Genomic DNA, 12747 nt, shown 5'->3' with positions numbered 1-12747 from the left:
TGAGCCATCAGCCCAGAGCCTGACGCGGGGCTCGAACTCACAGACCGCGAGATCGTGACCTGGCTGAAGTCGGACGCTTAACCGACTGCGCCACCCAGGCGCCCCTCACTTTAGCTTTTGACAAACGATGGATTTTGCATCTGGGCACATTAGCAACGACAGCCTACGTCTCCTTCTTTGGCAGGTTGTCTATGGGCAGGCAGGAAAACTAGTAGGAACTCTGCATGGACCAGAGTAAGACTAACCACTGCCAGCATTTATAACTCCAGATTTTCAGAGAGACAGTGACCCAGTGAGACATGAATTTCCTTCATTATGAGGAAGCCTGAGAAGCCAACTTGCTCTGAACTGATCCAAAAGTCTTTCTAGCCTATGTACTTCACCTCTACAAGAGGCATCAGCCTTGACAAAATACTACTCCGCAGTTCAAAGGTATGAGTCTACAGGTAAATCTCTCCATACTGTGCTTGGGGCTGAAATCCATGGGATCACGCCATAGCTAAGGCAGTGTTGGGAATGGATTATCTCAGAAGACAATGCTAACGGGGAATGTTTTCTCTGTATTTGGACAGTGGGTGGGAAGAATGCAGAAGGAAAAGAATAGACAGAATGTGAACCTTTCCTACTGACTCATGCACTGGCTACGTATTCATTCTTCAAACACTGAGCACTACTACATATCAATCATAGGACCAGATACAGAAGACACACAAGTAATTTCTCCAGAAATAAAAACCTACCCCAGTGGTTCTCAATGTTAGAGGCACACTGGAATTACTGGAGAGCTCTGCTAAGCCTAATACCACATCTGGCCCTAGATCAATTAAATCTGGATATCTGGGTATAGATCCCAGACATCAGTATTTTTTTAAGCTAGTGATTCCAATGTGTAGACAAACTTGAGCATCTCTGATCTAAAAGGAAGAGTTACTAGTAATGGATCCATTAAAAACACACACACTGGGGTGCCTGGATGGTTCAGTTGGTTAAGCGTCCAACTTTGGCTCAGTTCATGATCTCATGGTTCGTGAGTTCGAGCCCCACACTGGGCTCTGTGCTGACAGCTCAGAGCCTGGAGCCTGCTTTGGATTCTGTGTTTCCCTTTCGCTCTGACCCTCCTCTGCTCACACTCAGTCACTCTCTCTCTCTCTCTCTCTCTCTCTCTCTCTCTCTCAAAAATAAATAAACATTAAAAAAAAAAAATAAAACACACATGCATACTAATAGGCCATGTCAGGAAGATCTATACAGACAAGGGGCTTTTCAAGTGGGAGGAGAGGAGGGGAACAAGAGTTCATTTTAGAAGGGAAACAGCAGATGTGTGCTTTGGAACATACTTCTTACCCATCACTTCATGTACAGCTAAACATGTAGGTGCCTGCTTTCTCCATAACATTTCTATGTAATTAGAGACCAGTTGTACTCTCCTGAGGCTGGGTGACAGAGGAGAAAAGCGGGTGGTTAACATCTTTGTGTCAGAATTTTCTAGGATTTTTATGAAGGGATAAATGAATATGTATAGTTTTAAAATTCTAAAATTATCACTATAAACAAATACATTATAAAATTACTCCTTTTGGGGGGGGGCTATCATTTATAGATCTCTGCCTGAACCTTGCCTTTTTTAGTCATGATATTTATCTTAAAAATTCAGCCTAGGGGCACCTGGGTGGCTCAGTCAGTTAAGCATCCAACTTCGGCTCAGGTCATGATCTCGTGGTTTGTGAGTTCGAGCCCCACACTGGGCTCTGTGCTGACAGCTCAGAGCCTGGAGCCTGCTTCAGGTTCTGTGTCTCCCTCTCTCTCTGCTCCTCCCCCACTCATGCTCTCTCTCTTTCAAAAATAAATAAACATTAAAAAAAAAACTTTTTTAATAAAAATAATAAATATTCAGTCTAAATTAAAAAACAAAGGTTGAGAATCATCAGCCTAGAATAGATAAGACTCTGGGACTGAATCAAATAGGTGATGCATACCTATTCCTCCTGAAGCTCTGCTCAGGAAATACATTCTCAGATATTTTCCCAGATAGCTGTATGGAAAGAGACGAGATCTTCTTGCAGCAAAATCTAAGAACTAGAACATTCTTTCAGGCCTTCCTGAACAGCCTTCCTCAGACTCTGAAGAAGCAAAGAGGCCAGGGATAGAAAAAAGGGGCCAGGTTACAGGAAAGACATGAGTTTGAGGCTATCCACCGTCGTAAAAAAAGACTGGCAGGAAACTCAGAAAGAGTTCTTTCTGAGCACTCCTGCAAGGGCTCTTTCCCTCTCTCCACTACCCCTCAACACCCTGCCCTCAACCCAATCATAGCAGCAACAGAAGGAATGGAGGCAAACTGAAGGTCAGCAAAATGTTTCAGCTTAGGTTGCAGTTGGTAGAAAGACCACAAGTGACAGTATACAGCATCAATGCCATGGTCAAGAGGAAAGGACTTGCAATTAAAGAAACACAATTTCAAATCTTAACTCCAACACTTACTATGTGAACCTAGGGTGAATCACTTAACCTCTCCAAGCTTCCTAATCTATAAAGTGGGTTTTAAAGTACCTATCTCACAAGACTGTTGGAGGTATTAAGCAATTAATGAGGGTAGATGCTGAATAAATGGAAATTGTAACAAAGATTACAGTGGCACTGATAATGCTAATATGCTAGGAGTATTCTGTTAGGTGAAAGGTGAACAAGGAACAAGGGCTCTATAAATCATGAGGAACTATGACAGTTAACACCTTTTTTAAAATTTTTTAAATGTTTTATTTATTATTGAGAGAGAGAGAGAATGAGCAGGGGAGGGGCAGAGAGAGAGGGAGACAGATCTGAAGCAGGCTCCAGGCTCTGAGCTGTCAGCACAGCCCACCGCGGGGCTCAAATTCGTGAACTGAGAGATCATGACCTGAGGCCAAGTTGGGCGCTTACCCGACTGAGTAATACTTTAAAGCAAGGACTTGAAGAGGATGCAACCAATGGAAGTAGTTTGAGGACACTGGCCTCAATCACTATGAAAGAGGTTGCAGATCTTACTGAATAAAAGACTGAGCAGCTTATAAGTTATGTAAAAAATTATTTTCCTCAAAGAATAAATCAACTCCATGTCCACTATAGGCGAGAACAGTGGGAAGTCACTCAACGGCTCACTGGTGATCTCGGTGGACATTTTTACAAAAAGCAGAGGTGAAGAGAAAATGATGGCCGGGATACATATACACAATCACCCAGTAAGTACATAATATATCAAAATCCATGGGATATGGTCAAGGCAACATTTAAAGGAAAACATATACCCTTAAATGCATATACAGGAAAAACATGAAGACTGAAAATAAGTAAACTATTCATTCAACTCAATGATCTAGAAAAAGAGTAACAAAATAAACTCAAGAAAAATTGACAAAAGGAACTTACATAAAAATTTTTTCAGGAAATCAATAACAAAGAAAATCATATACCTAACCAATATAATAAATGGTTGATTTTTTAAAAGACATTAAAAGAAACAAACTCTTGACAATTCTAATGAAGGCAAGAAAAAAAGAACAATGAGAAAGGAAATACAACTACAGATTTATTTTACAACTATAGATAAGTACTCTGTAGAACTTTATACCACTAAATGTGAAAAACTAGATGAATCAAGTGACTTTCTAGGAAAATATAAATTATCAAACCTGATTTAATAAGTAGTAAAGTTTTCTAACAACCCTAGAAGAAAACGAAAAGGTAGTCAAAGAGCTAAAAAAAAGGCTCCAGGATCAGATGGTTTTATAGGTAAGTTCCAGTTAATTCTCAAGAACTATCCAAAATAAATATAATGTGAACCACACATAAAACTTTTAATTTTCTAGTAGCCACATTTTAAAAAGTAAAAAAAAAAAAAAAGTAAAATTAATTTAAATAAACTTATTTAATATAGTATGTCCAAAATATTACCGTTTCAACATGTAATCAGTATAAAAACACTATTAATATGACATTAATATATGATAGCACATTTCCATTCAGACCAGCCACATTTCAGGTGCTCAACTGTCATTTGTGGCTGGTGGCTACCATACTGGACTCAGGAGAGATTAGTCCTTTGTATTGTAAACTGTTTCAGAGCGTTAGAAAAAGACGCACACTCACATGTCACTCTACGAATCCAGTATAACCCTGCCACAAAAACAGAATACAGACAGCAAAACACACTGAAAAAATCACTAGCCCAATCTCACAAAAAAAATTTTAAAGAAAATGGAAATAAAATATTTGTAAATTAAATCCAACAGTACAATTAAAATCATGCATTTTGACCGACACCTAAGAACTAAGCAAAGTTTATCACAAGAATGCAAAGATAATCAATCACTGCAAACAAATTACATTAACAAATTAAGAAAAAATAATTACAATTGATGCCAAGGAAGCTTTTCATAAAATTCTATATCAATTTCTGATTTTAAAAAATTGCCAACTTGCCATAGAAGAAAATTCTTTTAACTCAAAAACATTATATTAAATAAAGAGATACATTATTCCTATTAAATTTACCATAACAAGGAAGCCCTCAACATATCCACTGTTCAACACTGTCCTGGAAGTAGATAAAGACTGTAAAAATTGGTAGGCAATTCTTAGAGATTATCAAAACTTATACAGAAATCAGTAAATTGACTAAAGAATAAGATCAACATATAAAAGTCAGAATCTTTTCTCTATGTCAGCAAGAACCACTTAGAAAATGTAATAGGGGAAAAAAAAGATCCTAATAGCAAAAACCATCAAATACTTAGGAATAAATCTTCAAGGAGATGAGTAAGATCTGTATACAGAAAACTGTAACTTTCTACTAAAGACTGGATAAATTTCTGTATTGAAATGAAGAAATATGCATTGTTCATGACAGGATGTAAACGTATTAATTTTACAATTTACAATATGGTAAATCTGTATTGTAAAGATAGCAATTCTCCTCAAACGTATAAGTTCCATAAACCAGATCAGTTGAAAGAATATACGCTTATGACATATATAACAAAGTATTAATATTCAGAATTTATAAAGATCATCTATAAAACAAGAAGTAAAAAGCACAGTCTGACAGGGAAAAATTTGCAAATCCAGATGATTCCAAGAAAAACGGATGCTAATGTTAAATAAACCTATACAAAATGGTCAAAATAACTAGTAATGTAGAAATGAAAAAGTGAAAGCCCTGTGAGGTATTTCCTCATACTAATTAAGTTGGCAAAAATACAGAAAAAGTTGACATTGATATCTAAGGTTGACCAAGATGTGAGGAAACACACACCGTCATATAACATGTGTGGCAGGAAACATTGGTACAGACTTTGAGAAACCAAACTGGACTGTTTGTGCCCTTTGGCCCAAGGGCACTACTTGGAAGCTTTCCTACAGAAATACTCACATGTGCTCAATGATATCTGTACACCATTTATTAGAGCAAAAGAAAAAATATATGTCAGGTCAAATCTGATCATTAATATAAGAATTTATAAAATTATGTAGATTGGTGCCACAGACTATTATGCCACATTTATCAATACAACTAACCGCGTAGACTTGGGACCCCTCCAAGTCCCAGTAAAAGGCAGAAAAAGCAAACTACAGAACAATACTAAGCATAATCCAATATATCTTTTAATAAAATAAGAGAATATGCAATTTAAGCATGTAATATGTATTTGGATATACAGAGAAACTAGACAGATACATACTTATGGAGGGGGGCAGAAGTGGGAAAGGGAGAGGGACACTCATATTGTACTTTATCGTTCTTTTTCTATTTTAAAGTTTATTTCTTTGTTTTGAGAGAGAGAGAGAGAGAGAGAGAGAGAGAGAGACAGAAAGCAAATGGGGCAGACAGACAGACAGCAAACAGGGGATGAGAGAGAGAATCCCACGCTGGCTTTGAGCTGTCAGTGCAGGGCCCAACATTGGGCACTATCTCATAAACCCTGAGATCATGACCTGAGCTGAAATCAAGAGTCAGATGCTTAACCAACTGAGCCACCCAGATGTCCCCACACTGTACTTTATATTTTTCTCTACGGTATTCATATTCATGGGTTGCTTGCTAATTTTCTTTAACATGAATTCATCTGAGGGAAAAATATAATTCCAGAAAAATATCCAAGGACTGTAACAGAGGCTCAGCATAAATCAGTCGTGGGGGAGGAAGTGCAGAAACCACATCCTTATCACAAACCACATTTAAGAATTCAAGGATCCAAAACTTTTCCCCCATGGGGTTGCTTATAAAATCTCCCTCCCTTTCCTGAGGTTCAAGCCAAAAAATAACAAGCCTGCAATTCTTGAAAAAGACAATATAGATTTTTAGAGATAGAAATTCTGACTTCATTATTACAACAGACTTAGAAGAATCAGCCCATAAAGAAAAGTTTATTCCACTCCTTGTCTTAACATGACAGAGAAGAATGGCCGTGTTCATGGGGGTCTGATAATGGGTAAAGATCTCAGGGCAGAGAGATTTGGAATAATAAAGTACCTCTGCTAAAAAAAAAAAAAAAAAAAAAAAGTTACATCCCAAGTATTAACTTCACTTCCTTAAGCTACCTGTGATAGAAGTACTTAATGAATTCCACCAACAATAAACACTTAAACATGTAACCGAATAAAGGACTTTTCTTTCAAAATGGACTCACTCTGCTTCCCCCACTGAGTCTTGGGATCTCAGTAGCTTTCACAAAGTAGACTTTTATTTCTTTTGTTCAGAACAACTGAGACTGTTTCCAAATAAATAGAAAATTCCCTGAAAACTAATCGGAAGATAAAAGGACAGAGAGAACAAAGGAGGGAGAAAACATAAGCAAAACACTGAGAAGTATAAAAGTTTTGTGAGCCCCACAGCACTGGAGCTGAGCTGGCCAGTGTGCAGCAGGCAGCCACAAGTGGGTATCCAGTCTCCAAAAGGGAGTAGGTCCAAGTTGAGATGCATTCTAAGAGTAAAATAAACACTAGATTTCAAAGACGTACTGTCAAAAACAAAAAATGTTAAAATATCTCACGAAGAATTATTTTACATTGATTACATGTTATAATGAGATGCATTCTAAGAGTAAAATAAACACTAGATTTCAAAGACTTAGTGTCAAAAACAAAAGAAGAATGTTAAAATATCTCATGAAGAATTATTTTATATTAGGGGCGCCTGGGTGGCTCAGTTGGTTGGGCTTCTAACTTTGGCTCAGGTCATGATCCCACTGCTCATGGATTTGAGCCCTGCGTCAGGCTCTGTGCTAACAGCTCAGAGCCTGGAGCCTGCTTCAGATTCTGTGTCTCCCTCTCTCTCTGCCCCTCCCCCACTCACACTCTGTCTCTGTCTCTCAAAAATGAATAAATGTTAAAAAAAATTATTATATATTATTACATGTTACAATGATATTGTAGAATATTAAATAATATACTAAAATTAATAAAATTTAATATTTGGTTTTTCTCTCTTTTTTTTTTAATTTGGCATAGTGGGTGCCAAGTCCGGGACTTGAAACACCAGACGGGATCTTATTTGAAAACAGATATGATTTTTTGTAGATATGAACAGTTAAGGATGCTGAGATGAAATTATCCCGAACATCAACTGGGCCCTAAAACCAATAACTGGTGCTTTTATGAAAGAAAGGAGAGATTTGGACATTGAGCCATAGACACGGAGACACACAGGCCATGTGAAGACAGAGGCAGAGACTGGAGTGATACATCTATACACCAAGGAATGCTGAAGATGGCCAGGAGGCAAGAAAGGATTCTTTCCAGAGCCTCTGGAGGGAGCATGGCTCTGCTGACTCCTTGACTTCAGACCTCTGGCCTCCAAAACTGTAAATAAGGAAAGTTTCTGTTACTTAACCCCCCTTATTGGTGATAATTTGTTATGGCAGTCCTAGGAAACCAATACGTATGGCCACTGGAAAATACATATGTTAAGTCACATGCGTGGCTCATGCTACATTTCTACTGGCTATTGCCGCACTAGAGTTTAAAAGGGATCTACCCCCCAAAACCCGTCTTTGCTATAGACCCTAAGAGCTTATGCCTAGGAAAGTCCTAACATTTCCTAAGTGGTTCTAGTGGTTTGAGTTATACCTCTCTGAGATACCTGGAAATCCCTTCAGCTTGGCCCACTTGTTTCAGGATTTATTCTTTTTTCTTTTTTTAGTAGGATATACAAAGCACTTCTTACATGTGTACATGCACTTGGGCACTTGGAAACCTAAGTGCAAAAAAATTGTAGTATGTGTGGGACTTCTTGCCCAATTTACTGAAGAGGACATACTAAAGAAAACATTCATTGCCTTTATCCTTGACTGCCAGCAAAGCACTTTCTGCCACATGTTCCAAGTTGTTGCTACCATGCCCTCTGCCTTGGCCTTTAATTCTCCCTTCCAGATGTGCAGGCCCAGCCACTGTTCTTCCAGATAAGAGGTTTTCCTTCAAAATACCTTTCCCACATCTCTCCTTAATTAGGCAAGACAGCTGCTATCTACGGGAACTCCCAAGGGGACTGGCCTTGCAGCTTTAACAAAGTACCATCTGAAGGACAACCTTTTAGGGAGTATGCTGCAAAGCCAATTACTGCTGCAGCTAGCAACCCAGGCACAAGGAGGAGAGAGCTCCCCAGATGACTTCATCTCCCCCAAGAGCACATCTCTGCAGACTTGGCAGAACCAAGCAAGAAGGAAAAAGCCACCGGATTGCTTCAACAGGCCCAGGATGTAAATGGTCTTGCCCCAGTAGAATCCAAGGTCAGATGGCAAGAGAAGGCAACAGCCTTCATTGTGGTATGCAAAGCCAGGATGGAGGACGAGAAGGAAGCTACACTGGAGAAACACAGGATCATGACTCAGATGACAGCTAGACAAGGGAGCAGGGTGCTCACAGTTCATTCAGTGTCGATGAGTGAGACAGGCATGAAGATATTTGGGTGACATCCAGAGGAACAAGAGAAAGACAGCCAAGATGACTAGGATTCAGTCATGCTTACAATACTGGGAAGTCCTATTTGCTGGAAAACTTAAATCAGTGACAGGGATGTCTCATAGCAAGAACACACTGAAGGGAAACTGATGGAGTAAACCTGTGCCTCCAACATGTATTAAGCACCTAAAATGAGAAAAAGCACTTGTATACTTGTTCTTATCTCATCCTGTAGGAGGAAGGTATTAATTGCCCCGCTATTCAGAAGAAAAAGCTGAGGCTCTAAGATGTTAAGAGATTTGCCAGAACTTTCTCAGTCTACCCTGCAGAAGCACTCATTGGGTACATTGAGGCAAATAACTGGTCCTGTGGTTGTGTGCGGAGGTCCTCACTCTATTTTACTACCTCTCTACTCCAGGTGAGACAAAAGTAGAATGTTTAAAAGTCAACACCAAAACCATTATTAGATACCACTTCACACCTTGCTCTTACAACCAAAAGAGCAGATAATAATAATGGGGCACCTGGGTGGCTCAGTTGTCTTTTGATTTTGACTCAGGTCATATCCCAGAGTCATGGGATCAAGCCCCAGATCAGGCTCCACACTAGGCATGGAATCTGCCTAAGATTCGACCTCTCTTTCTCTCCCCCTGCCCCTCTCCCCCGCTCACACTCTCTAAAAATTAAAAAACAAAAACAAAATTAAAAAACAAAAGAGCAGGTAATGATAAATGTTGACAAGGATGTAGAGAAATGGGAATCTTCATTGTTGGAGGAGATGTAAAATGGTAGCCACTGTAGAAAAGAGTTTGGCAGTTTCTTACAAAGTTAAACATAGATCATGACCTGAGCCAAAATCAAGATTCAGATGCTTAACTGACTAGCCACCAAGATACCCCTTGTCTATTTTTTCTTTTGTTGCATGTGTTTTTGGTGTCATATCAGAAATTATTGCCATATTTGATGTCATGAAGCTTTTCCTGTTTTTTTTTTTTTTTAAATATTTATTCACTTATTTTCAGAGAGAAAGTGTGCACATGGGTACATGAGCAAGGGAGGGGCAGAGAGAGAGAGAAGGAAATCCCAAGCAGGCCCTGTGCTCAGTGCAGAGCCTACTTGGGGCTTGATCTCATGACCATGAGATCATGACCTGAGCCGAAATCAAGAGTCAAATGCTTAACTGACTGAGCCACCCAGGTTTAAGGTAAGGGTCCAATACCTTCATTCTTTTCCAAGTTAATATCCAGTTTTTCTAGCTCACTTGTTGAAAAAACTGCCCTTTCTCCATTGACTGGTCTTGGCAGAAATCATTTGATCATTTACATGAGGGTTTATTTTTGGGCTCTCTATTCTATTCCATCCTGTAGGAGGAAAGTATTCATCTATCTATTCATGAGATCAAGCCCCAAGCCAGGCTCTGTGCTGACAGTGGGGAGCCTGCTTGGGATTCTCTCTCCCTCTCTCTTCCCGTACCCCGCTTGCTCTCCAGTTCTCTCACCCAAAATGAACATTTTAAAAAATAGCTTCATTTAACTTAATCAAAATTAAAAATTTCTGTGCATCAAAGAACACAATCAATCGAGTGAAAAGGCAACCTATAGAATGAAAAAAAAATATTTGCCCATCAAATACCCGATAAAGGGTAATATCTAGAAGCTATAAAGAACTCCTACAACTCAACAACTAAAGAAGAAACAACCCAAAAGGGGATAAGACTTGAACAGACATTTCTCCAAAGACGAATGGTCAATAAGCCTATGAAAAGACACCCAACATCACTAATCACTAGGGAAATACAAATCAAAACCATAATGAGATACCTACCCCCTCATACTCATTAGGATGGCTACTGACCAGAACCAGTGTTGGTGAGGATGCAGAGAAACAGGAACCCTTGTGCATTAGTGGTGGAAAGGAAAATCAGTGCAGCCACTATGAAAAACAGTATGACAGTTCCCCAAAATATTAAAAATAGAATTACCATATGATCTAGCAATTTTAAAGAATTGAAAGCAGGAACTTAAAGAAATATTTGTACACCCAAGTTCACAAAAACATTCTTTATAGATGGCAAATTTTATGCAAGATGTATTTTACCACAACTTAATTAAGTTCAACATAAATTTACCACATGGCCCAACAAACCTATTCCAAAGTATCTGCCCAAGAGAAATGAAAACATGTATCCACACAAAGATTTGCACACAGATGTCCACAGCAACATTATTCATATTAATTAGCCAAAAGGCAGAATGAATCCAAATATCCATCACTGGTGAATACATAAACAAAATATGGCATATCCACACAGTGGAATATTATTTGGCATTAAAAAAAGACTGAGATGCTGATATATATATATATATATATGCTACATGAATGAACCTCAAAAACATTATGCTAAGAAGACAGACACGTACTATATAATCCTATTTATATGAATGTCCAGAAAAGGCAAATTTATAGATCTAGAAAGTTGATTAGTCTGGGGGCACCAGTGTGGCTCTGTAGGTTGAGTCCAACTCTAGATTTCAGCTCAGGTCATGATCTCAGGGTCGTGAGATCGAGCCCCATGTTGGGCTCTGCACTGAGCAGGAAGCCTGTTTAAGATTCTCTCCCTCCCTCTGCCCCTCTCTTGCTCCTGCACCCTCTCTTGGAAGGAAGGAAGGAAGGAAGGAAGGAAATAGATATAGTCTGAGGCCGGAGTGCAAACGGGGTTGTCTGCAAATAGGATCTTTCTGGGGAGATGGAAATCTAAAACTCAATTTCCTAAAAATCACTGAATTGTACACTTAAAACCAGAGACTTTAGGGCTCCAATTATATCCCACTGAAGTTGTTTTTCAAAAAGGCAAGAACTGCTAATACCTAATTATCACTTCAAATACAGGTCTTCTGGAAAGTTTCACCAAACTGTGTCCCAAAACTGAAGCACATTTTCTCCTCACAAATTAAAGAAGCTTAAATAGGGGCGCCTGGGTGGCGCAGTCGGTTAAGCGTCCGACTTCAGCCAGGTCACGATCTCGCGGTCCGTGAGTTCGAGCCCCGCGTCGGGCTCTGGGCTGATGGCTCAGAGCCTGGAGCCTGTTTCCGATTCTGTGTCTCCCTCTCTCTCTCTGCCCCTCCCCCGTTCATGCTCTGTCTCTCTCTGTCCCAAAAATAAATAAACGTTTGAAAAAAAAAAAAGAAAAAAATTTAAAGAAGCTTAAATAAGCTACATTTGGGAAAAAAACAACAGACAAACCAGAAAATGAGGGTCTCCATCTCTGTCCTTCTCCGATCTAAAAAAGCAAAAGAAGTTAGTTGTCTAGGTGGCCACACCTCTACTGTCAGCAAAAGAGAAACAGCAAAGGATGGGAATACGTCTTTAAGTAGGTTGTCCTGTTTTTAAAATGAATGGAGACTTTGAAACAATTAAAACTTGGTAATAATAAGGCCGCATTGCTGGTGCTTCTTTTGGGCTACCCTCATCCAACACTCTTGACTTGCTGACATCCAACTTTCTGGCATGTTCACAGCTTCATTCGAGCCTAACAGGAATCCAAATGGATTTCTGTACAGTGAATCGAGTTCCCCTCCTTGAACTGTGGTATAAACAACACGGTGCAGTCTGGGGGGGGGGGGGGGGGGGGGGACTGACACGTTCTGGATCTGGAGACAAGGAAAGGTAGTGAAAGCCAGGATGGAGGAGGACAGGTGAGAGGGCTAATATTTTCATGTGCCTCCATCGTCAGCTGCCTGGATTCTCCTCTCAACGGTGTGCATGTGTGACTGTGAAAAAAAAATCTCTTAATCCTGTTTTAAAAAACAACACCTG

At 39.4% G+C, this 12747-nt stretch overlaps 1 protein-coding gene across 5 annotated transcripts in view; it reads right to left on the bottom strand.

Annotated features, from left to right (window-relative positions):
* The window catches only part of KAT2B (lysine acetyltransferase 2B), a 103437-nt gene that overhangs the window by 73967 nt on the left and 16723 nt on the right, over window positions 1-12747 (bottom strand). The window lies entirely within an intron of this gene.

The sequence above is a fragment of the Leopardus geoffroyi genome, chromosome C2 (genome assembly GCF_018350155.1).
Source record: "Leopardus geoffroyi isolate Oge1 chromosome C2, O.geoffroyi_Oge1_pat1.0, whole genome shotgun sequence".
NCBI classification, from domain to species: domain Eukaryota; kingdom Metazoa; phylum Chordata; class Mammalia; order Carnivora; family Felidae; genus Leopardus; species Leopardus geoffroyi.
This window is presented reverse-complemented; position numbering and strand designations above follow the sequence as displayed.